The following is a 23,849-nucleotide window of genomic DNA, read 5'->3' on the forward strand; positions in this document are numbered from 1 at the left end:
TTTCTATATATGTGTATATACATGTAAATATCTCTGTATCTCTGTATCTATCCATCCATCCATCCACCCACCCACCCTACTGGTTCTTTTTTGCTGGAAAGCACTGAGTAATACAATTGTATATGAATTATACCTCAGTAAAGCTGTTAAAAATACCATTTGTCCATCTACCTAATTGCTCTGAAGTTGTGGCTTAGTTATATGTAAAACTGCTGCTTATTTTGGGTGTAGGGGAATGAGGATGTGCCATGCCATACTGCTCATGCTTTAATTTTGGTGCTCTGTTTCCCAAAGGTGTTAGATAATAAACTCAGTGTGCTAATCATACACATTCTCCTAGGGTTAAATTCTCTTTAAGGTATTGTAAACTTTACTAACTTCATATTTGGTGAGTCCTTAGTTCAGATAATGAGACTTAGGTGGTTGCTTTATCAGTTGTAATGATCCTGGTGACTGATGTTCCTTCCTGTTCTACTTAAACCATGATGGTAACTTTGATAATACTCACATTTTGATCTCAAGGCAGGGAAATACTGCAAATCTCATATCTCGACCTCTTTGATAAATGTAGGACTTGGTGCCTACTTGGTTATCAAGTGGCAAAGTATTAAAATAGAAACTAGACTTTGAAATATTTTACATGTAGTGCTTTGCATTATAAAAGCCTAATTTGTCATCTACATGGCTTTTCTTTCCCTGTAGTGTGCTTATGTTTGGCAAAAGCATTCTCATGCTCTAAAGTTTTAATTTATTTCTGAAGAAATATAGTTCTGAATAATCATATTTCTGAAGAGGCAGATTTTCTGCTCAGGCAGCAAAACTCAGTGTAAGTAAATGGTATTGCTGATTTATTGTATGGCCTTGGCCAGTATATAGCATATTTGGTCTTTGTTTTTTTCTTCTTTGACATATATATGGTGTCATAAACATAGTACTATAAGCTGACATTGTGAATCCCTAGGTAGGAGTTTCCCAAAGTCTTCTTTAATTCTTTTTTTTTTTTAAGATTTTACTTATTTATTTGAGAGATAGGGAATGAGAGACAGAGAGCACGAGAGGGAAGAGGGTCAGAGGGAGAAGCAGACCCCCAGCTGAGCAGGGAGCCCGATGTGGGACTCGATCCCAGGACCCCAGGATCATAACCTGAGCCGAAGGCAGTCGCTTAACCAACTGAGCCACCCAGGCGCCCCCATTCTTTAATTCTTTCATTGCTGGATTGTGCATTCTTTACTCAGAAAGGTCTCTCTTTTCATGTTGTACCATAATAGGGATGGCTTGGCTGATAATGATGGTGAAGTTTAAGTAGAAAGACGATATTAAAATAATTAAAAATTTGATATGCTCTAAAATTTAGTATACAAGAATCAAGAGTTTCATGCATTTTATTTTATTTATTTTATTTTATTTTAATGTTTTAGAGCAGAGGGAGGGGCAGAGGGAGAGAGAGAATCTTAAGCAGGCCCCACGCCCAGCATGGAGCCTGATGTGGGGCTTGATCCTACAACCCTGAGATCATGACCTGAGCCTAAATCAACAATTGGACGCTTAACCAACTGAACCACCAAGGTGCCCCAAGATTTTCATGCTTTTTAAAAAATTAAAAGCTGTGTTCTCTGCTCCCCATGCCAATCAAAACTATTTGTCTATTTGATACATTACCACCTACGTCTTGTATAGTTTGCACAGTACTTGCAAGGCTTGATGGGTGTATGGTTGAAGTAAAAGCCATAGTTCCTGTACTGGGGAGGCACAGGGCGGATTGACAATTTAGTGATAAGCTGTGCACTTGTGACTTTCAGTGCAGACGAGTTCAAGGAAAGGAGAGATCAAAGTCGGTTTGAGTATTGAAGAAGGTGTAGGAGGCCCAGATGTGATGTAAACTTAAGAAACATAGAGGGCAAGCGGGGTGATGATCTACATGGAGAGTCAGATTTGAAGTTAGGTCTAGAGAGTGGGATACACAGGACACGGTGAGCAGACCTCTACTTCCACTTTGGTGATGAGGCTGGTTTGGTTGGTACAGGGTAAGGCCTGGTTAGAGAGAACATTGAAAACTTGGTAGAGGAGTTTAGAATTTTGTGGTGAAAGAGTGCCATTTTAGATTTCTGAGCAGGGAAATACTGGTGTTAGGAAAACATTTTAAGAATCCTATCTGGAGGACTTACTGCAATGCAAGCTCAAGTGATAGAGGTGTTGACAAGGTAGTGGGCAGCTGTTTTACCTAAAATATATATATATGATTTAGGATTTAGGATTGCTTAGGTTCCTGGGTATTATTTTTTTTCCCCAAATCCTTCAAAGTTTGGTTTCATCTTTCCAGTCTCATTTTTTTTTTTTTTTGGTGTGTGTTGTTCACTCAACCCTCTATTTCAGCAACAGTGAACATGACATTTCTCAGGCTGTTCTTTCTGTCTGAAATTCCTTCAGTCATTCTCTTTTCCTGATGCACTTCTGTTCTCTTGTGAAAAAGGTTGCAGGCAGGTGCCACCTCTTCTATAAGCCTTATCCAACATCCTCCTTCCCTTAATTATTTGTGCTTTTCCTTATGTTCCATAGCACTTTGCATAGACTTCTCTAATAACACGCATCACTTTGTTCTGTAACTTCTTTATCTGTCTTACCTAGCATCAGTAAGCTTTTATTTATTTATATTTAAATTCAGTTAATTAACATATAATATATTGGTTTCAGACGTAGAGTTCAGTGATGCATCAGTCTTATATAATACCCAGTGCTCATTACATCACATGTCTTCCTTAATGTCCATCACCCAGTTAATCAGTAAGCTTCTTGAAGGCAGAGGTCATTATAGTTGTAGCCAAGCACCTAAGTATAACTCCTGTAAAATGGTAGACAATTGTATAACTGATCCTTGAATGAATTAATGGATCCTTCTCCATCTCCACTGAATTTGAGATCTTGTGAGATCCTACCCAGTATAAACTTAGTGGGTGAAAATACATTAGAAGTGGGTATTCTGCAGAAATTTAATGACATGAAATTTAGTACAGGCAAGTTAAATGGACCAGTAAATTTATTAGCTATTTTGAAGACCGTTATTTTACAATGTGAATTATCAAAAGAATTATTGGTTGTTTCTTTGCTGCTTCTGTAGAAGGCAAAGGAGTTTCTATAACTCTAATAGTAATACATCTACATTTTAAAATTATGGTTCTTTTCTCTTAGGGAGCTATAATTTGTATTTATCTTCATTAATAGCACCAGTTTTATAGTTAACATAGTCAATAAAACATTATTCTTTTAACTTGTTTTATTCTCTTCATTCATAGAAGTAGTTATTATATCATGGCTTTTGGTAAGAAATGACTGTTGATTCTAGGCATTTAATAATAATCCTTTTTTGGGGGTACCTGGGTGGCTCAGTTGGTTAAGCATCTGCCTTCGGCTCAGGTTATGATCCCAGGGTGCTGGGATCAAGCCCCATGTCTGGCTCCCTGCTTAGCGGGGAGTCTGCTTCTCTCTCTCCCTCTGCTGCTCCCCCTGCTTGTGCTTTCTCTCTCTCTCTGTCAAATAAATAAATAAAATCTTAAAAAAAAAAGTCCTTTTTTGGAGAGAAGGACTTCAAAGCTTTAAAACATTCAAATTTTAACTATAAATAAAAATTGCCAGATAAGAGATAGTCTGCTTATTTAGTTTGTATTAGACGCAAATATCTAGAGGACTAACATATTTGTGCTCTCACACTCATATCTAGTTCCTGAAGATGTATTTCTTCAAATATATCATAGCTGAATGTAATATTTACTATTATCTACAGATCACAAACTTGGCTGTTATTTTTCTCTTTATAATTATATGCCATATTCACACCTTCAATTATGATAATTATTTAGGTTTTAGAAGTTTAGGCAAATTATCTTGCACTTTCAGTGAAGCCAGTTATCTGAGCTTTAAATAGATGAGAACTTAGGGAAGCATTCAGTGTACCCTTTGCTCAACTCTATTTTTATTTACAGTACCTTTCTGCATCTTCATTTTTCTTACCTCATTTAAAAATTTTTTAACTAGAGGAATGCTAATAGCCAGGAATGATGTCCAGAAGATTCAGCTTTGAAAGAAATGTGTTCAGAATAAAAAGCATTGAATCCCTATTAAGCTTTTGTTTTAATTTTCTTTAGGGAAGTTTTGGATGTGGGGTTGAGTTTCTTCACTAATGTGGTCATTATCCTTTTTCATATATTCCAGTTTTTCAGTAAACACATTGAAGCATGGTTTCCAAAACTGCATGGAATACCTGTATGGTTTACACAGCACATTATTCTGAGGGACAGCTGCCCCTCATGTTCTGGACACTAAACTGCATTTAATGTAGTCTTAGGTCACACTAGTTTCTGGTAGGGATATTTTATTTTTGGTTTATATTGAACTTGCCATCCTTTATAATTGCCAACTCTTTTCTTTTTTGTACTTGCCTGGATTCTCTACTTGTGTTACTGATTTAAGAGCAGGACTTTATATTTATTATGATGATAAATTTCTTTTGTTAAATTTCACTGATGGCTTCAGCCTGTTGAGAATTTTGGGTTGTGATTCTTTTTTCCAGCTTGTGTAGTTTCTCTTCTGGGTAATAAGCTTACCATTTTATTTCGCCCAAATCACAGGGGAAAGTAGTGCTTGTCAGAACAGGGTCTGGGACCTTTTGAAGTAGCAAAGGACCTTGTTGCTCCTTATACATTTCGTAACCTTCTTTGGTTTCTGGGCGCCTCATATTATTCCTTGAAATCTTAAGATAGCAAAGTGACTGTCAGCCTTAATGCTCTTAAATCACTTTGCTGCTGAGTATTCTCACTGTTGAAATTCAGTTCCCTCTGGGCGCAGTGACATTTTATATCTGATCACCTTCTATTTCAATTAGCATGCTTGCTCATTTCTACAAGGGGAGTTTAGTCCTTGGTAATGAGTCCAGAAAATTCTAAACCACACCAGTAGAAAACACCACTGGAAGAAGGATGATTTTTTAATAAAAACATATTCTCATATTGTGGCATTTCAAGTAGCATGACTACAATTGAAAAAACTGGGGCAATACTTTGTTATGTAATTTTTTTTTTGAGATAGCTAAAAATATGTGCTCAGCAGAGAATTAATGAATTATAGTAATTTGATGCTAAGCAGTTTGGTTTTAATTAGGGATATTTAGCTTACTAATAAAATGTCACCACAATTTGACACAAGCTGTTAGAACAGCTTAAATTGATATTATCTTTTTTAAACAGGTGGCTCAGCATGTTAAAATAACAATTTGAAGTGCATATATGGGTAATACTACTATGTAATAGCAACCTCCATCTTTGTTGTTCTAGTTGGGTAGACTCTAGGTTTTTACACTCTTTTGAATGGGTGCGTTGCTGAATAAGTGTTATCTCTTAGCCAGGGAGAAGTTACCATAAATGTATTATTTGCATGAATGCACTGGGTAATGAACTGCTTAAAGGCATGGAAGCTATGTACAGCTGTACTTAAGAAAATTTGACAAATATTCATTTATAAAACATGGTGCATCTGATCATTTCAAAAAGAAGATAATGTTCTAAAATAAGATCCTAACTTTCATAGTTACAGAGAACAATTATGAAAGAACTAATTTTTTCAGTATATACTGAATGCATTTTTTATTTCAGTCGATGTGGCAGATATAGAGGAAGCAGAGATGAATATGAGATAATCTTGGACCTATAGGAACCCATAGACCAGAAGGGGAGTCAGAGACTTAAATAGCAAATGTGGCCAATAAAATGAGAAAGCTACTATCATAGCCACAATGATAACAATAATCATAACCATATCTAATAGGAGATTTTAGAGGAGAGATACCTGAGGTGAGGGACATGGGTAGCATCAAATGAAAACTTTTTGTTGAGGAGATGCTTAAGTGGAATCTGAATGAATAGAAGCTAGCCAGGTGAAAGGGTGTGTGTGTGTATGTATTTTGTGCAGGCATGTGTGTAAATGTGTGTGGAGGTGTCTGTGTGTTTGGAAGAACAAAGGAAAGGAGTGGGAAGTGAGTTGGAATAAAAGCTTGGAGGTGAGAAACATACTGAAGTTGCTGGAGTGTATAGTGATTGTGTGTGTGAGAGATTGGGGTGGGGTACATGAGGAGCTTGTAGACAAAAGAGAACTTTCAAAGGTGTTGGAGCAAGGGGATGGTATAGTCAGCTTTACATGTTGAATGGATTGCTGTGATGATAATGGGGAAAGTAGACTGAACGGAACAAGACTCAGGGCACAATTGTGGAATAAGCTGTCCAGGTGAGAGATGATGAGGGCTTCCCTTACTTGGCATTGGCGGTTGGGATTTGAGGGGAGGCAAGAAATTTTTAGAAAGTAAAGTCAGATAGATATACCTATATGACATATCTTTTGTTAGGTTCACTTCTAGGCATCATAGTTTCTGTTAATATTATAAATTATATATTTCTAAAATTATGTTTTCTAATTAATTCTCATGATGAAATATTATGTGGAAGTATATCTAGTGCACTGCGCCTCTGTGTGTTAGCATGAATGAGTCTTATAAGTGCAATGTTGAATGAATAAGCAAGTCCCAGGGAAAGGACTTCATTTTTTTAAGCTCAAAAACAAGCCAAACTAAACAATGTTTAGAGGTACATGCATATGAAATAAACCAATATAGGAAAGGAAAACCTAAAAACAAAATAAAGGATAATGGTTATTTTTCATAGAAGGGGAGATGAGGAAAAGGATATGGAATGGGGAAGTGCATAGGAGGGTAGAAAGGTAGAATGCAGTCTCAATAACAATGTATTAACTATTTGACCATCCAGATGTGTCATCATACTGAAAACTGATTTGAAAATATGCTCTATTATTCTTTGTGACTTATTTCACAACAATAAGCCCTCTTAGTAATTTCATTGTTAGAAGAGCCCATCCGAAATAACTGCATCCTGGGGCACCTGATAGATGAGTCTTGTTTATCCATTCTGTCATTCTGGCTTTTGATTGGAGTGGTTAGTCCATTTACATTCAAAGTAATTATTGATATATATTTGTTGTCATTGTATTACTTGTTTTGTGGTTGTTTCTGAAGATTTTCTCTGATACTTTCTTGTCTTTCTCTTTTTCATGGTTTGCTGGTTTTCCTTAGTGATATATTTGGATTTCTTTGTCTTTATTCTTTGCATATTTATTAGTAGTGTTTGATTTTTGGTTACCATTATTTGTATATAACCTCTTCTGTATATAAAGTTGGTGGTTGTTTAAGTTTGAACCCATTCTTCTCTCCTCCCCACATTTTAGGTATATGGTATCATATATTACATCCTTTTATTTTGTGTGTTCCTAGACTGATTTTTTACAGAAATATTCATTTTTACTGCTTTTGTGTTCCTTACCTTCATAGTGTCATTTTTGGTCTTCCCTTTCCACTCAGAGAGTCCCCTTTAATATTTCTTGCAGGGCTGGTTTAGTGGTCATGAACTCATTTAGTTTTTGTTTGTCTCTCCTTCTATTCTGAATGATAGCCTTGCTGGATAGAGTATTCTTGGATACAGATTTTTCCCATTCAGCACCTTGAATATATCATGGCACTCCCTTCTAGCTTGGGAAGTTTCTGCTGAAAAACCTGCTGATAGCCTTGTGGTGTTTCCTTTGTATGTACCTGTTTTCCTTTTTCTTGCTGCTCTTAATATATTTGATATCATTATATTTTGCCATTTTAATTACAATATGTCCTGGTGTGGATCTGCTTTTGTTGATTTTGTTTGGGGTTCTCTGTGATTCCTGTATCTGGATATTTGTTTCTTTCCCTAGATTATGGAAGTTTTCATCTGTTATTTCTTCAAATAAATTTTCTGCTCCCTTAGCTCTCTTTTCTTCTTCTGGGACTCCTATAATATGAATTTTTTTACATTTGATGGAGTCACTGAGTTCCCTAAGTCTATTCTCATTTAGCATAATTCTTGTTTCTCTCTTTTGTTCAGCTTGATTACTTTTCATTACTGTCTTCTAGGTCATTAATTCATTCCTCTGCTTCTTCTAGCCTGCTGTTCTTTCAATCAAGTGTGTTTCTCATTTCTTTTTTTGAGTCCTTTATCTCTGCTATGTTATTCCTTATCTCTGTGTTAATGGTCTCACTGATGTCCTCCATTCTTTTCTCGAGTCCAGGGAGTATCCTTATGATCATTGCTTTAAATTCTCCATCAGGCATGTTACTTGTATCTGTTTTGCTTAGATGTCCAGCTATGACCTTGTCCTGTTCTCTCTCTTTAGGACAAATTTCTTGGTCTTCTAATTTTATCTAAGTCTCTGTGTCTGTTTCTCTGTGTTGGAAAAGACAGCTATGTCTCTTGTTCTTGAGGGTAATGGCTTTCTGAAGAAGCAGTCCTGTAGTGCCCTGCAGTATAGTGTCCCTTGTTTCCCAGGCCTGGTGCTTCTGGGAGTGTCTCCCAAGTGCACTGTATGCACTCTGCTATTGTGTCCTGGTCACTTTATCCTTCAGGCCAGTTGTCTGTGGCTCTTTTTGCTTGTTATGGGCAATGTTTGTCCTTGGCCTGAATGTGGTGAGTTTTAAAAGGTGTGTTCTGGTCTACTTGTGAAATAAGAACTATCACCACTGGTGCCAGAACTGAGGTCCTGCAAAACTCATGGGTTGGGATGCAGTGTGGGCAGGGGTTTGATTGGTCTTCTGGGGAAGGGGCCTGCCTCCCTGGGACTGAGGCAAGTGTGACTGGAAGGGGCAGTTCTTCCGGAATGAGGGGGTGGAGCTTGGTGTAAGCAAGTTAGGTAGCTATTGTTGGTGCTGTGTTGGTTTCCACAGGTCACTCTGTGGTTATGCTGAGGGGTAGGGGAAGTAAATGGTACCTGCTAGTTTCTTTGTTCCCAGAGGAGTCTCTCTGTGAATGCTGCTTCTCTGGGACATGCTCTGAGAAGAGTAAATAACCTTCCCACTGTGTGTTCCAGGTGCTCTTCAGATCACTGTTTCCACACTTGTATGTCCACAGGCTGTTTGCCCTGCCTTTTCTCCAAGAGCAGCCCCAGTGTCCTCTGAGCTCTCCCAGAGCCAAGCATGCTGACCTTTAAAAGTCCAGGCTTTAAGCCCCACTGGTTGCAAGAACTCAAGAAATTCAGGCCCTCTTGCTTTCCAAGCCAATTGCTGTGGGGATTTGTTTTCCCCATGCACTCCCTCTATGCTAGTCTGTCTCTCGCCCTTCTCTGTGACTGCAGCGCCCTCCTCACCACCACAGCCACAATCTAGTTCTCTCCCAAACTGGGTTTCTACATTTCCTACCTACTTCAATGTGGTCTCTTCTCTGCCTTTAGTTGTAGAGTTTATTCTGCCAGTCTTCATGAGGTATTTAGGATGATTTGATAGTTACCTAGTTGTGTTCATGGAACAAGGTGAGCCTAAGGTCCTCCTACTCTGCTGCCATCTTCCCCTCCCAATAGCCTACATTCTTTATATGCTTAGTATGGAATGGACACTGTGCAAATGTTTTATGTGCAACATCTCATTTAACATTTATCCACAAAGAGGGGTACATTCTGTTTCTTACACTCCTCCATAAATGCTTTATGTTTTCATTCATTCCATAAATATTTTTTTTTTAATTGGGTATTTTGTTATTATTTGCCCAGCTGGTTTACCCCCAATTCTCATTTGACTTTTCATTTTGGTACTTTTGTTATCATTTTTTAAAAGATTTTATTTATTTATTTGAGAGAGAGAGAAGGAGAGAAAGAGAAAGCACAAGTGGTGAGGAGGGGCAAAGGGAGAGGGAGAAGTAGACTCTCTGCTGAGCAGGGAGCCTGTTGTGGGGCTCCATCCCAGGACCCTGAGATCACAACCTGAGCTGAAGGCAGACATTTAACTGACTGAGCCACCCAGGTGCCCCTGTTTGTAGAAAACTTTAAATGTTCTCTTGGCTCATCTTGGTTTTTGCCCAATTCTATCTATCCTCCTAAATCTACTCAGACTCAGCTCTTTCCAGAAATCCTTTACAGACCACCCCAGCCTAAAGACTCTTCCCTTTGCTATATCCTCATAGCACAAGGTACTCCATTTATTTGTCAATTACTTATGACAGTGTTTTCTATCTTGAAATCTTATTTAAATCTTTTGCTTAATTTTCACAACTTTGTCTTCTTTTTCTAACTTGGGTAAGTTCTTCAAGATTATGAATGATAGCTTAACACTTCATGTCCCCTATAGTTTCTTAATAAGTAATAGATTTTTATCTGGCCAGAAAACTCAACTCTCATTTGAAAGGAAATATTATATTACAGAATGGAAAACAATCACAATTTTATAACCTAAGAAGCATAATATGTAATTGAAAGCTGTTTAAAAGGAAATAGAAAACCTTATCACAAAAGCTAGAACAGGTTTTGGGAGACTGAAAATATATTTTTGGGGTATTAAACTTCTTACTAAAATGAAGTCCAGGGAGCAATAACATACTCTCAAGAGTGTTATCCAGAGCTACTCTCTATAACTGATTAGACCAGAATGGGAGGAGATGGCTTATAAAAAGATCCTACAGAGATTGTGCAGAAAAAGATTTTGCTCCACAGTGCTGATTCATACTGAATGAGGAAAAGATATTGGAAATTCTAAAATGCTCAAAGAGACTTTCAAGACCTCATGAGTCTTTGAAAAATAGTGAATAGTAGTTCACTTTTAACTCAGAATTATCCATTCTTTCACTCATTTTTAAAAAAATCATTCCTGTATCCTTAAGGAATGTTACATTGAAGATGTAGCAGGTACAGTCCCTACTCTCTAGATACTTTCATTATTGCATTGGAGATAAGATATATAAACAGTGACTATGCTATGTAATACATGCTATGTGAATGTTCTTAAACATGTTACTTTGAGTGGAGAATCTAAGGTTCTTTCTGCCTGTAAAATCACATGAGTAGTACATTCACAGAGTCCTAAAAAATTCAGAGGAGAAAAGCGTTTCTCACAGTCAAGGAGTAATCAAAGAAAGTTTTTAGTAGAAATGATATTTATATAGGAACTTGTTAGGTAATGTTTTGATAGGTACAGATTATAATCATGATAATGCTAGAAACCATTTTTTGTTTGTTATACAGGAGCCAATACTAGGTACTTTAAGTAAACATGTGAGGAAGAGGGTTGAGTTATCTGTGAATGTCCTAAAATTACACCAAAATTTTTGTGTATATGTAAATTTGTACATTTTTATAGGGAAAAGTTTCCAGGGTCTCCAGAAACACGAACCGTGGTAGAGAGGGTAGCCCATGTAATTCCTGGTCTTTGAAAAATGCCCACCTAGGTGGAAAGAAGGAACTCTTGAGAATAAAGAAGTGAAAATCTGAGAATTGGAAGCTCCAAGGAGGGAGGAGCTTGAAGTAATGAGAAACAATTGGTATAAGATAGAATGTCTGGATTTAAATCCTAGACTACCACCCCCCTAACTGTGTGACCTTAGGGAATTTATTTAATCTCTCTGAAACTAAGACCTCTGCTAGCTAGGTTAGCTGTTACATATTTATTTAAAATTTCTTTGAATATTTTTAGAAGAGCTTACTATGTGTTAAATCCTTTAATTCATTTATTCTTTGATGTAATATAAATCTGTTGAGCTCATATAACCAGCCACTGGGAGAACTTTGGTAAAAGAAGCAGAATTGGCCATGTTCTTTTCCTCACAGCAACTTATGAAAGAGACTCCATTTATAGAGGTGGGAACTGAAGTATGGGCAAGTTAAAAAACTTTCCAAGTCACATGATGAAGAAATGGCAGAACCTTCAAACTCAGGTCTGACTCCAGAGTCTTAATCAGTCATGTTCTTGACTACAGAATACTGTACAGGCATAGATAACTGCGAAAATGTTAACAAGGGGAAACTTACTTTACCTTAGGGATGACTTACATGTAGATTACTTGGTTTAAAGAGGAAGATTGCAGCTATTTTTTTTTTTTAAAGATTTTATTTATTTATTTGGCAGAGAGACTGTGCACACAAGCAGGGGGAGAAGCAGGCAGAGGGGGAGCGAGAAGCAGGCTCTCCTTGGACAGGGAGCCTGATGTGAGACTCGATCCCAGGACCCTTGGATCATGACCTGAGCCAAAGGCAGATGCTTAACCGACTGAGCCATCCAGGTGCCCCAGGATGCAGTTATTTTGGATGGGCTCTTCTAACATAATGAAATTACTAAGAGGGCTTATCAAATAATAGAACATATTTTCAAATCAGTTTTCAGTATGATGACACATCTGGATGGTCAAATAGTTAATACATTGTTATTGAGAGTGCATTATTCATTGTGATCCATGAAATATATTCATATTTCAAGACCCTCTAAAATGAGTGCACTTGTTTTCCAAGCCAGATAATTTTTTTTCTCATGTATTTTTTACCAATTGTTATTTTCCAACTCCTTTAATTTTATGTTTTGTAAAAGTTATTGATTATCCCCATGTTTGAGCTCATTTTATTTTATTTATTTTTTATTTTTCAAGAAATATTTATTCGTTGGAGAGAGAGAGAGTGAGAGAGTGAGGGGCAGAGCGGGAGGGAGAGGAAGAGAAACCCAAGAGACTCCCCACTGAGCCTGGGGCCTGATGCAGGGCTCAATCTCACGACCCTGAGATCATGACCTGAGCTGAAACCAAGAGTCAGACGCTTAACCAACTGAGCCACCCAGGCGCCCCTGAGCTCATTTTAAAGGAGGTGAGTGAATAAAATCTTAAAGAAAAATCCAAAAAACAAAAAATGGGGGTACCTGGGTGGCTTAGTTGGTTGGGTGTCCAGCTCTTGATTTTGGCTTGGGTCATGACCTCAGGGTTGTGGAATCAAGCCCTGCATCAGGCTCCACTCTCAGCACGGAGTTGACTTGGGATTCTCTCTCTCATTCTCCCTCTGCCCTTCCCCCTGCTTGTGCTCTTTCTCAAATAAATATATTTTTAAAAATATTTTATTTGTTTATTTGAGAGTGAGAGAGAGAGAGAGAGAGAGAGAGGGAGAACATGAGGAGGGAGTGGACAGAGGGAGAGGGAGAAGCAGACTCCCCACTGACCAGGGAGCCCGATATGGAACTCGATCCCAGGACCCTGGGGCCATGATCTGAGCTGAAGGCAGAGGCTTAATCGACTGAGCCACGCAAGCGCCCCTCAAATAAATAAATAAATAAAATCTTAAAAAAAAAATAAAGGAGGTGAGTGTCCTTGTGAGAAAGTTTTCTATTACTTAAATTCCTATTGAGATAATTGGTGACTGTTGTAGCTAAGTATTAATTTACATGCAATCTAACTTGGAAAAACTGTAGTACTGAGTTTCAGATCAGAACTTTATTTTTTCTCTATAGATATATTTCTGTTAGCATCATTTAAGCTGACCACATAATGCATTGGGTTTGCTAAGTGCTGGATGTTCTTATAAAATCCCTTAGCATTAAAACAAAAATCACGCAAAGAAGACCTTAAAATATTTTACATTTACTTATCTTCATTTAGATAATTAATACACTAATCAACCTGTTCTATTGAGTTTTCTTCATAGGGACAACTTAGTTTTTCTTTTTTTTTTTAAGTTTTCAAGAACTGGTTGAATTGACTATTGTCTGAGTCATAGAATAATTTTTGTAATTTGTGAAAGAAAGGCATCTTTTTTTTAACTCTAAGAAAGAACACTATTTTTTTCACTTTATTTATTTTTTAATTCAGTTAGCCAACATATAAGTACATCATTAGTTTCAGATGCAGTGCTCAACAATTCATCAGTTGCGTATAACACCCAGTGCTCATCACATCACATAAAGGCATCTTGGCAGAAGAAGTTACTTTTCATTTTAGTTTTATGCCATCAATTGTGAATATAGGCATACCTTAGAGATATTGCAGGGTTTAGTTCCAGAGCACTGCAGTAAAGTAGATATCACAATAAAGTGAGTCAAATGAATTTTTTGGTTTCCCAGTGAATATAAAAGTTATGTTTACACTATACTATAGTCTGTTATGTGTGCAGTAGCATTATATCTAAAAAACCAGTGTACATACCTTAATTTAAAAATATTTTATTGCTAAAAATCATCTGAGTTTGCAGCAAGTTGTAATCATTTTGTTGGTGGAGGGTCTAGCCTGTATGTTGATGACCGCCGACTGATCAGGGTGGTGGTTGCTGAAGGTTGAGGTGGACGTGGCAATTTCTTAAAACAAGACAACAGTGAAGTTTGCCACATCAATTGACTCTTTCAGGAAAAATTTCTCTTTAGCATTTTATCTGCAGTAGTCAATTCTCTCAAACCCTGCTGTGGCTTTTTTTTTTTTTTTAGATTTTTTAATTTATTTGACAGAGAGAGACACAGCGAGAGAGGGAACACAAGCAGGGGGAGTGGGAGAGGGAGGAGAGAGAGAATCCTGGTGTGGGGCTCGATCCTAGGACCCTGGGATCATGATCTGAGCCGAAGGCAGATGCTTAACGACTGAGCCACCCAGGCGCCCCCTGCTGTGGCTTTATCAACAAAGTTTATGTAGTATTCTAAATCCTTTGTTGTCATTTCAACAATTTTCATGGCATGTTCTCCAGGAGTGAAGAAACCACTTTCTTTGCACATCCATAAGAAGCAACTCCTTGTCCATTAAAGTTTTGTCGTCAGATTGCAGCAATTCAGTCCCATCTTCAAACTCCACTTCTCATTGTAGTTCTCTTGCTATTTCTATCACATCTGCAGTTACTTCTGCTACTGAAGTCTCTAACCCCTCAAGTCATCCATGAGGGTTGGAATCAACTTCCAAACTCCTGTTAATGGTGATGTTTTGTTTTCTTCTCATGAATCACAAATGTTCTTAATGTCATCTGGAATGGGGAATCCTTTCCAGAAGGTTTTCAGTTTACTTTGCCCAGATCCCTCAGAGGAATCACTATCTGTGGCAGCTCTAGCCTCACAAAGTTTATTTCTTAAATTTTGACTTGAAAGTCAAAGTGATTCCTTGATCCATGGACTGCAGCATGGATTTTGTGTTAGCAGTCATGGAAACAGCATGAATCTTGTCCATCTCCATCAGAGCTCTAGGGTGATTAGGTATACTGTCAATGAGCAGTAATATTTTGAAAGGAATCTTTTCTTCTGAGCAGTAAGTCTCAACAATGGGCTTAAAATATTCAGTAAACCATGTTGTAAACAGATGATGTACTGTTATATAGGCTTTGTTGTTCCATTTCTAGAGCACAGGCAGAGTATATTTAGCATACTTCTTAAGGGCCCTAGAGTTTTCAGGATGGTAAATGAGCATTGGCTTCAACTTAAAGTCATCAGCTGCATTAGCCCCTAATAAGAGAGTCAGCGTGTCCTTTGAAGCTTTGTAGTCAGATATTGACTTATCTCTAGCAATGAAAGTCCTACATGGCCTCTTGTTCCAATAGAAGACTGCTTCATCTACACCGAAAATCTGTTGTTTAAAGAAGCCACCTTCATTAATTATCTTAGCTCAGTCTTCTGGATAATTTGCTGCAGTTTCTATATCAGCACTTGCTTTACTTTGCATTTGAATGTTATGGAGAGGGCTTCTTTCCTTACATCTCATGAACCAACCTCTGCTGGCTTCAGACTTTTCTTGTGCAGCTTCCTCACTTCTCTGAGCCTTCACAGAATTGAAGAGAGTTGGGGCCTTGCTCTGGATTAGGCTTTGACTTAAGGAAATGTAATGGCTGGTTTGATGTTCTGTCCAGACCATTACAACTTCCTTCATATCAGCAATGACACCCTTTCACTTTTTTTTTTTAAGATATTTATTTATTTATTTATTTGTTTGTTTGACAGAGAGAGACACAGCGAAAGAGGGAACACAAGCAGGGGGAGTGGGTAAGGGAGACGCAGGCCTCCCGCTGAGCAGGGAGCCCGATGTGGGGCTTGATTCCAGGACCCTGGGATCATGACCTGAGCCCAAGGCAGACGCTTAATGACTGAGCCACCCAGGCGCCCTACCCTTTGCTTTCTTACCATTCATGTGTTTATTGGAGTAGCACTTTTAATTTACTTCAAGAACTTTTCCTTTGCATTCACAACTTGGATGTCTGGAGCAAGAGACCTAGCTTTTGCCCTGTCTCAGCTTTTGGCATGCCTTCCTCACTGAGTTTAATCATTTCTAGCTTTTGATTTAAAGTGAGAGACATGTGACTCTTACTTGAACACTTATAGAGGCCTAATCTCAATATTGTGTCTCAGGGAATAGGGAGGCCCAAGGAGAGGGAAAGACACAGGGGGACGGCCAGCGTGTTGAGCAGTCAGGATATACAATGTTTATTAAGTTGGCTGTCTTTTATGTCTGTGGTTCATGGCATGCCAAAACAATTACAATAGTAACATCAAAGATCACCGATCACAGATCATCATAACAGATATAATAAAGAAAAGTTTGAAATATTGTAAGAATTACCAAAATGTGACACAAAGACATGAAGTGAGAAAATGCTGTTGGAAAAATGGTGTCAATGGCCATGCTTAATAGAGACTTTGCCACAAACCTTCATTTGTAAATAGAACATCATCTGCAAAGTGAAGTAAAGCAAAGCACAATAAAATGAAGTATTCTTGTATCATGTCCAGGAATTTTCATGAATTCAAGATACAATATTTATTTTTATTTGTTCAGACTTTTGTTGTAAAACTATGTCTTCTTATTATCAAGCTGTACCATACTGGCTAGTTAGGTAGTGCTTGGGCCATAGTTGATAAATATTTTTGTATGATCCCCAACAACATTGAACTGATTGCTTGCATGAAAGAGTTTAGAGGAGATGTACCTCCCTGTTATAAGAGTCTGTAATTTTGTTAAAGTTTAATGCATTTAGCAGAGCAGACATCCATGGGAAAATTCTAATGCTTTTAGCTCAATATTTTGTGTGTGTATGTACAAGCTTGGGGTGGAGGAGGAAACCTTTTCTGAGTAATATTGTGAAGACTGCTATTGGTAGAGATTAAAATATTAGTTTGTTTTGTAGAAATTTACAAGGTGGTTTTAAAATTAGTAGGAAATGCAAAGAACCCAGAATAGCCAAAACAACTTTAAAACATAATAACGAAGTTGGAGAATAAACACTACCTGATTTTAATAATGATTATAAAACTGCAATAATTAAGATTGTGTGACATTAGCATAAAGATAGACAAATAGGCCAGTGGAACAGAATAAAATTCTGGACCTACAGGTACACAGACAACTCATTTTTGTTAAAGGTGCAAAAGCAATTCGTTGGAAAGAGTAGAATTTTTAACAAATGGTATTGGATAAATTGAATATTCATATGTAAAAAGTGAACTTCTATTCATACCTTTTATCATAGGCAAAAGTTAAGTTGGCTCTGTTTCTAGCTGAGCTTCATGACCTTCAAGAATTTGTCATGAAGGAGCGCCTGGGTGGCTCATCTGTTAAGCGTCTGCCTTTGGCTGGGTCATAATCTCAGGGTTCTGGGATCGAGCCCTGCATGAGGCTCTCTGGTGGGCGAGGAGTTGAGCTGGCTTCTTCCTCTATCTCTCCCCCCACTCCTCATTTGTGCTCTGTCTCTCAAATAAATAAATAAATAAATAAATAAATTTGTCATGAAGACATTTGAGGAGCTTATCTAATACATTAAGATCTTTTTTTTTTTTTAAAAGATTTTATTTATTCATTTGAGACACAGAGATACAGAGAGAGAGAGCATGAGCAGAGGGAGAGGCAGAGAGAGAGGGAGAAGCAGGCTCCCTGCTGAGCAGTGAGCCTGATGTGGGGCTCGATCCCAGGACTCTGGGATCATGACCTGAGCCGAAGGCAGATGCTTAAACATCTGAGTCACCCAGGCGCCCCCCTAAGATCTTATAAAATATTTAGATGGCATACTTACAACTTGTGCATAGAAGTGCATACTCATGGAAAAGGTTTTTGGTCAAGCAGTTAAGATATAATGTATCTAGCAATGTATATTGTAGCTCAGATATTTTCTTCGAGAATATTTTTTTAGTTACATGTTTATATACTTGTAGTTCTGATATGATTACTACTAAAACCTCATTTATAAACTTCATCCCTTGTGTATAAGATTTTAGGTGAAAATAATTTCATTTTGCAAATTAGACTTTGGGTTGTATTTTTTGTATTGAAATTTGATTACTTTAATTTTCATGGTGAAGTCTAGTCATTTCAATTTTAATTACTCTACAAATTTTTACTTGGGAGATTACCTTATTTTTTGTGTTATTAAAACAAGGTTTCAATTAGCAATAATCGCGCCTCGGATAAACCTCATTGGCTACGATACTGCCACTGCACAAAGCTTGTGTTATTAAAACAAGGAATGACATTGCATCATTTGCTGTTTCTGAATTTTTATATTCAATTATTTTTTTTAAAGGTTTATTTTATTTATTTTAGAGAGAGAGTGACTGCGAGTGGGGTGAGGGGCAGAAGGAGAGGGGGAGAGAGAATGCTCAAGCAGACTCCTGCTGAGCTCAGAGCCTGTTGTGGGGCCTGATCCCAGGACCTGAGATCATGACCTGAGCTGAAACCAAGAGTCGGCTGCCCAATTGACTGAGCCACCCAGGCTCCCCTATTCAATTATTCTTTTTTTTTTTTTTTTTTTTTTAAAGATTTTATTTATTTATTTGAGAGAGAGAGAAAGCATGAGGTGGGGAGGGTCAGAGGGAGAAGCAGACTCCTCGCTGAGCAAGGAGCCCGATGCGGGACTCGATCCCGGGACTCCAGGATCATGACCTGAGCCGAAGGCAGTCGCTTAACCAACTGAGCCACCCAGGCGCCCAATTATTCTTAAATATTATTATAATAATGTACTTATTTGAAAACCTCTTTTTTATATTTTCAGTTTCTAAACTTCACTAATTATTGGGAGGAGGCAAAAAGAGCCTTGGGTAGTCAAACTTAATATTGCAAAGTCTATGATCTAAAGCTCTTGTATTATACGGTTGTGGGCTTACTCTGGACTTTTTCATTTCTTTAGACTCAGACCATACACGTTAGGTTACTGGACTTTTCATTCTAGAGTAAAACAAAGCTACAAGTTAGAATGGGAATGTTCTTAAAAACAGAATTTGCTAACAGTAAGAAGTGACAATTATAAACCTGATTGCAAGCGAAGAGACACAAAAAAATGCGTAAGAAAGCTAAAGCAGTACACTGAAACTGATGTGACACCGTATGTTAACTATAATGGAATTAGAATAAAAACGTAATAAAATAAAAAAAAGATGAAATAATTTTTAACTAAGCAAAGTAATCTATAGCAAAAATCATTGAAATGATACATATTTAAATTACTTACAGAACATTGTTTAAGGGTACAGGAAACTACATAACACATGCTCAATTTCTGTAAGTTCCTATAACCATTTGTTTGTACTTATCTTGCCCTTTCAACAGCTTTTGACATTATCCATTGCTCCTCTTTCTTGAAACATGCCAAAAGAATATTCTTTTGGCTTCCATAATGCCACGTACTTCTGGTTTTCCTTCTATCTCTCTGGCCACTCTTTCTGTCTCTTTTACAGACACATTATCTTCTACCTGGCCCGTAAAGTTTGAACCTACCCAAGGATCATTTCCGTGTCATTTGATATTAGACAGACTCTTGCATGTACAACTTACGTACCTGTGACTTTCACATTTATAGCTCCTGGGCTAAAACTCCAGACCCACATTTCCAGCTGACTTCCTGACTCTCTACTTGGATATTTCAAATATATCACACTCAGTATGTCAAAAGCCATATTTATGATCATTTTCTTTACCACATCCACAAACCTCATGTCCTCCAGTGTTTATATGTTGATTCATTCACTTATTTACTCATTCATTTTATTTGTTCATTAATTCAACAAATATGTATTGACTGCCTAGTAGATGCAGTTCAGTGTTTTGGGCACTTGGGAGTTTAGCAGCTAATGTTCCAGTTTTCATGGAAACTATATTCTAGTGGATAAAGAGAGGCAATAAAAAACAAACAAGAAAAACTTTAGATTGTGATTATGTACATTAAAGAAAAGAAATTGGATGATGTGATAGAGTGTGACTGAGCTGCTACTTTTCTTTGCCTGGTCAAGGAAGCCTCACTAAAGAGGTAATGTTTTGGATGAGAAGTAAATGACAGGGAGGACCCCACACATGCCATGGTCTTGGGAAAGTACATTCCAGAAGAGGAGCAGTTTCTAGAGAGGCCCTGATGTGGGAATGGATTTGGTGTGCATGAGCAGAAAGGAGGCTGTTGCAGCTAAAGTAATTTGAACGTGGCAGGTGGGGATAGTGTTAGATATAGAGGTCAACAGGGGTCAGACTGCCTAGGACTTGGAATACCAGGGTGAGGAATTTGGATATTTCTGACTGCACTAGGAAACTAACAGAAGGTTTTAAAAAGGCAGAGACATGGTCTGACATAAGATTTTAGAATGATCTCTCTAACTGGTGGAGAATGGGTTAATTGGAGCAAGAGTGGTATCAGGAAGACCAGTTAGGATGTTTTTATGGTAGTCCAGGTAAGAGGTGGTGCCAGCTTAGTAGGAGGATGGCCGCAGTGGAGGCAGTGAGACAGGGAGAGAGCCGAGGAAAGAGGAATGCAAAAATAGCTCTGGTTTTTGATTTGAGCACATGATTTAATGGTAGTAGCAATAACTGAGATGTGGAAGACTGTGAGGAGGAGCAAGTATGGTTGATGGGAGGGGAACTAAGTGGGAAATTACAGTTTCGTTTTGGACATGCTAATTTTGAGGTGTCTATTAGACATCCAAGTGGAAATGCCAATTAAGCATTAGAATTGGGTATAGAGAAGTCAAGTTCAGGGGAGAAATGAGTGCTAGAGATGAATATATATATATATATATATATATTCCAAGAAGGAAGAAATCCACAGATATATATATATATATATATATATATATATATATATATATATATATATATATAAATTTTTAAGGCCATTACAGTAGATGAGATCAACTAGAGAGAAGATAGAGATGACAAAGAAGAAAAGAAGGTCTAGAGGGAAGTCTAGCAGTATTCAATATTTGGAAGCATAGAAGAGGAAGGGGGGAACAATGAGCGAAGAACATGGAGAAAGAGCAAAGAGTGAGGAAAGAGAAAAGTCAGGGAAGTTGGAATAATGGGAGTCCATAAAAGAGGATGTTTTGAGATAGAGGAGGAAAATCATGTCAGAGGCTGCTGAGACTTAAAATAATTATTCACTTTGCAATTTTTTGGCCAAGTGTTTGATATGCTTCTTACTTGGTTTCTGTATTTGGAATATAGTTTATCTCTTGATTGTGTTTTACATGGAAGCTATGAGGATGAAATAGAGTTGATTTTTGTTATATTCCTCGAGATCCTTTGAAAAAGTATGGAACTCAATCCCCTATTTAGATATGATAGCTGCTGATTCTGATTTTTTTGTATACTTGTGGTGGAATATTCATACAGATTCCTATTGCTGGAGGAATTTCTGTCAAGTGCTGGCCTTGGTTTCATGTGCTAGCACTCCTTCAGTGATGGGGGCCACGTAACCCTCACATGCAGGCTCAGCCCAACCAAGGCTCTAGAACTAGCAGCTCTTAGGCAAGAAAACTGTAAAGGACATTGCTGAGCTGTAAATTTCAAGGCAGCACTGATAGTCCTTTCTCTTCACCCTGAGGTCCTGCATAAATGGCTTCGGCTTTGTATCCAATGAAAAAGTCTCTGTCTTCCATTGTGTGATTGAGTTGGCATCTTGGTCTCTGCCTGGTTATCCTCTGGCTCACTTGGGTCTGGAATTCTGTCTTGATCTCCTCCTCTGCCTCTGGAGTACCAGAACCCTGATCCTAAATGCTAGCATTTGCGTCTGGTCTCTGATACCTGCTTGGCACTCACCTTTTGTCTGCTATGAAACCTTGGCCCTCCTTATTCCCATCCCACCCCATTGTTCTTAACCCTCATGCTGAGACTTCGACCTTTCACCCACTGCTGGACTCTCTCAGATTGTTAGCTTTTTAAGATTTCCTGTTTTTTTTTCTGATTACTAGACTTTCCATGTTTACCTTAGGGACACAATTGAGTTCTACTTCAAATCTGGGTCTATAAAATTCATATGTAACTCACTATGTTGCTTATTCAACCACAGTTCTAGGACCTTGCCTTCAGTTTGGGATGACTTGAAGGCTTGAGGGAAGCTTTTTTTTTTTTTTTTTCCAAAACTAACATTGATCAATGGTATGCAAAATGGCCTGCTTTAAAGAAGAAGGAAGAAATCCACAGATGTTCTTTACTCTAAATATGATAGGCATTAGGGAAACACAGATGAGTAAGATGTAGCCTCTTTCTTTGAGAAAATGTTTTTAAATATAGTCATACATAGACACTTTTCAGCCAGTGAATTCAACTAGTTGCATTGAAAACTATTCCCTCTTTATGCGACCCATGTACTCTATTTTTGGTGGAGCCCTGTGCTCACAAAACATTGCTATTAAAACCCTTCAGAAATAAGACCCCAGCTAAAGTATTGAGGACCCCAGTTCTTAGAATAAAGATTGACAAGAGGTTATGTGCATATGTTCCATAATTATTCTTTTTTACGTAACCTTGATTAGTTGAAACATATGCATGTTTTTCCACATGGAAGGGGCATATTGGAAATATTTAAATTCTTATGGTCATGCTGTGCTTTTCACAGATGATTGGAATGCTGCCCAGGCATTAACCATCCCATGCTTCCCCCAAACAACTTGTCAGTTGTTTAACCTAGCATAATTTGTTTTTCATGACCATTAGAAATGACAGTGCTAAAATGTTTTACAGGGGAATAAAAATAAAAGAGAACGATAGCTTTGATTTTTTTAATACCCGTCTTCCCCCCCATTATTGTTTGATATAAAAATGTGTCATAACCTTTGCTTCAAATGTAGGCTGTTTCTAACACTGGGGAAACAGGGATGATTTTTAAAACTAGGAGTCTTATTTTGCAAAACTGAAAACATATTATGAATTTTAGCAAGACAGGTTATACTGCCACACAATAGAATTTCAAGGATGCATTATCGGGGTTTCAGTGCTAATATGCACATAGCCTTCATCCTTTATATGAGCCTGTGGCTAAGAAATTTAATCACTTTCTATTCAGATTGAACTTGGGCTGAAGTCTGGAATTGTTTGAGTAAGAGACGATTTCATGTCCCCAACTACCAAGCATTTAGAATGAAAGGAACATTAAAAACATGCCAAGGGAAGTTGTGCTACTGGAAACCCTACCTTTCTATGAAAAAGAATATATCTCAACCATAAGATGAGATTGTTAGACCTTCAGACATTTTACTTTACCATAGTGTAAAAGTCTCAGAAGGCACACATTCACTAGCTCTTTAAAAATGCAGCTGCTGATCATCTGCTATACCCTGTTCTGTAGATTTTGGTTTAGGTGTTAGATTTTCCTTCATCCCCAGACTCATGTGAACACTTTCAGGGGTGAGTATAGTAAGTGAAGCATTACTCTTGTGATAATCCTTTTCAGGATTTTCATCTATAATTGTATTTTTGGACAGCAGAGAAGTGAAGTGGTCATCTTTAAATTCTGCATTGCTAATAAAGATTTATTTAGGATTGTGTGATGATATAAACTGATTGATGATTCTCCTCAATAGCAACTGTGGTCAGTTGTTCAAAAATATGTGCCCCACCTCTGCTGTCCACCTATTTATAGTCCACTCAATAGGGGGCAGGGATCCCCTAACAGGACTGGCTTACCTTGTTGCTAGTGAGACACACCTTGTTGGCAATATAATCCTGTAGCTATAAATTATGACATGTTTTAAATAATGCAATATATGTTAAGGAAAAAAAAAAGAAGAAGAAGGTAGCGGGAGGGGAAGAATGAAGCGGGGGAAAATA

General features: G+C 37.7%; 1 protein-coding gene and 1 pseudogene across 1 annotated transcript in view; one reads left to right on the forward strand and one right to left on the reverse strand.

Annotated features, from left to right (window-relative positions):
- Nucleotides 1-23,849, forward strand: part of DNM3 (dynamin 3) — a 533,769-nt gene that overhangs the window by 102,665 nt on the left and 407,255 nt on the right. The window lies entirely within an intron of this gene.
- On the reverse strand, nucleotides 18,137-18,269 carry LOC115942439 (U4 spliceosomal RNA; annotated as a pseudogene).

Source organism: Leptonychotes weddellii, chromosome 6 (assembly GCF_054177405.1).
Source record: "Leptonychotes weddellii isolate Sample4059 chromosome 6, ASM5417740v2, whole genome shotgun sequence".
In the NCBI taxonomy this organism is placed as follows: domain Eukaryota; kingdom Metazoa; phylum Chordata; class Mammalia; order Carnivora; family Phocidae; genus Leptonychotes; species Leptonychotes weddellii.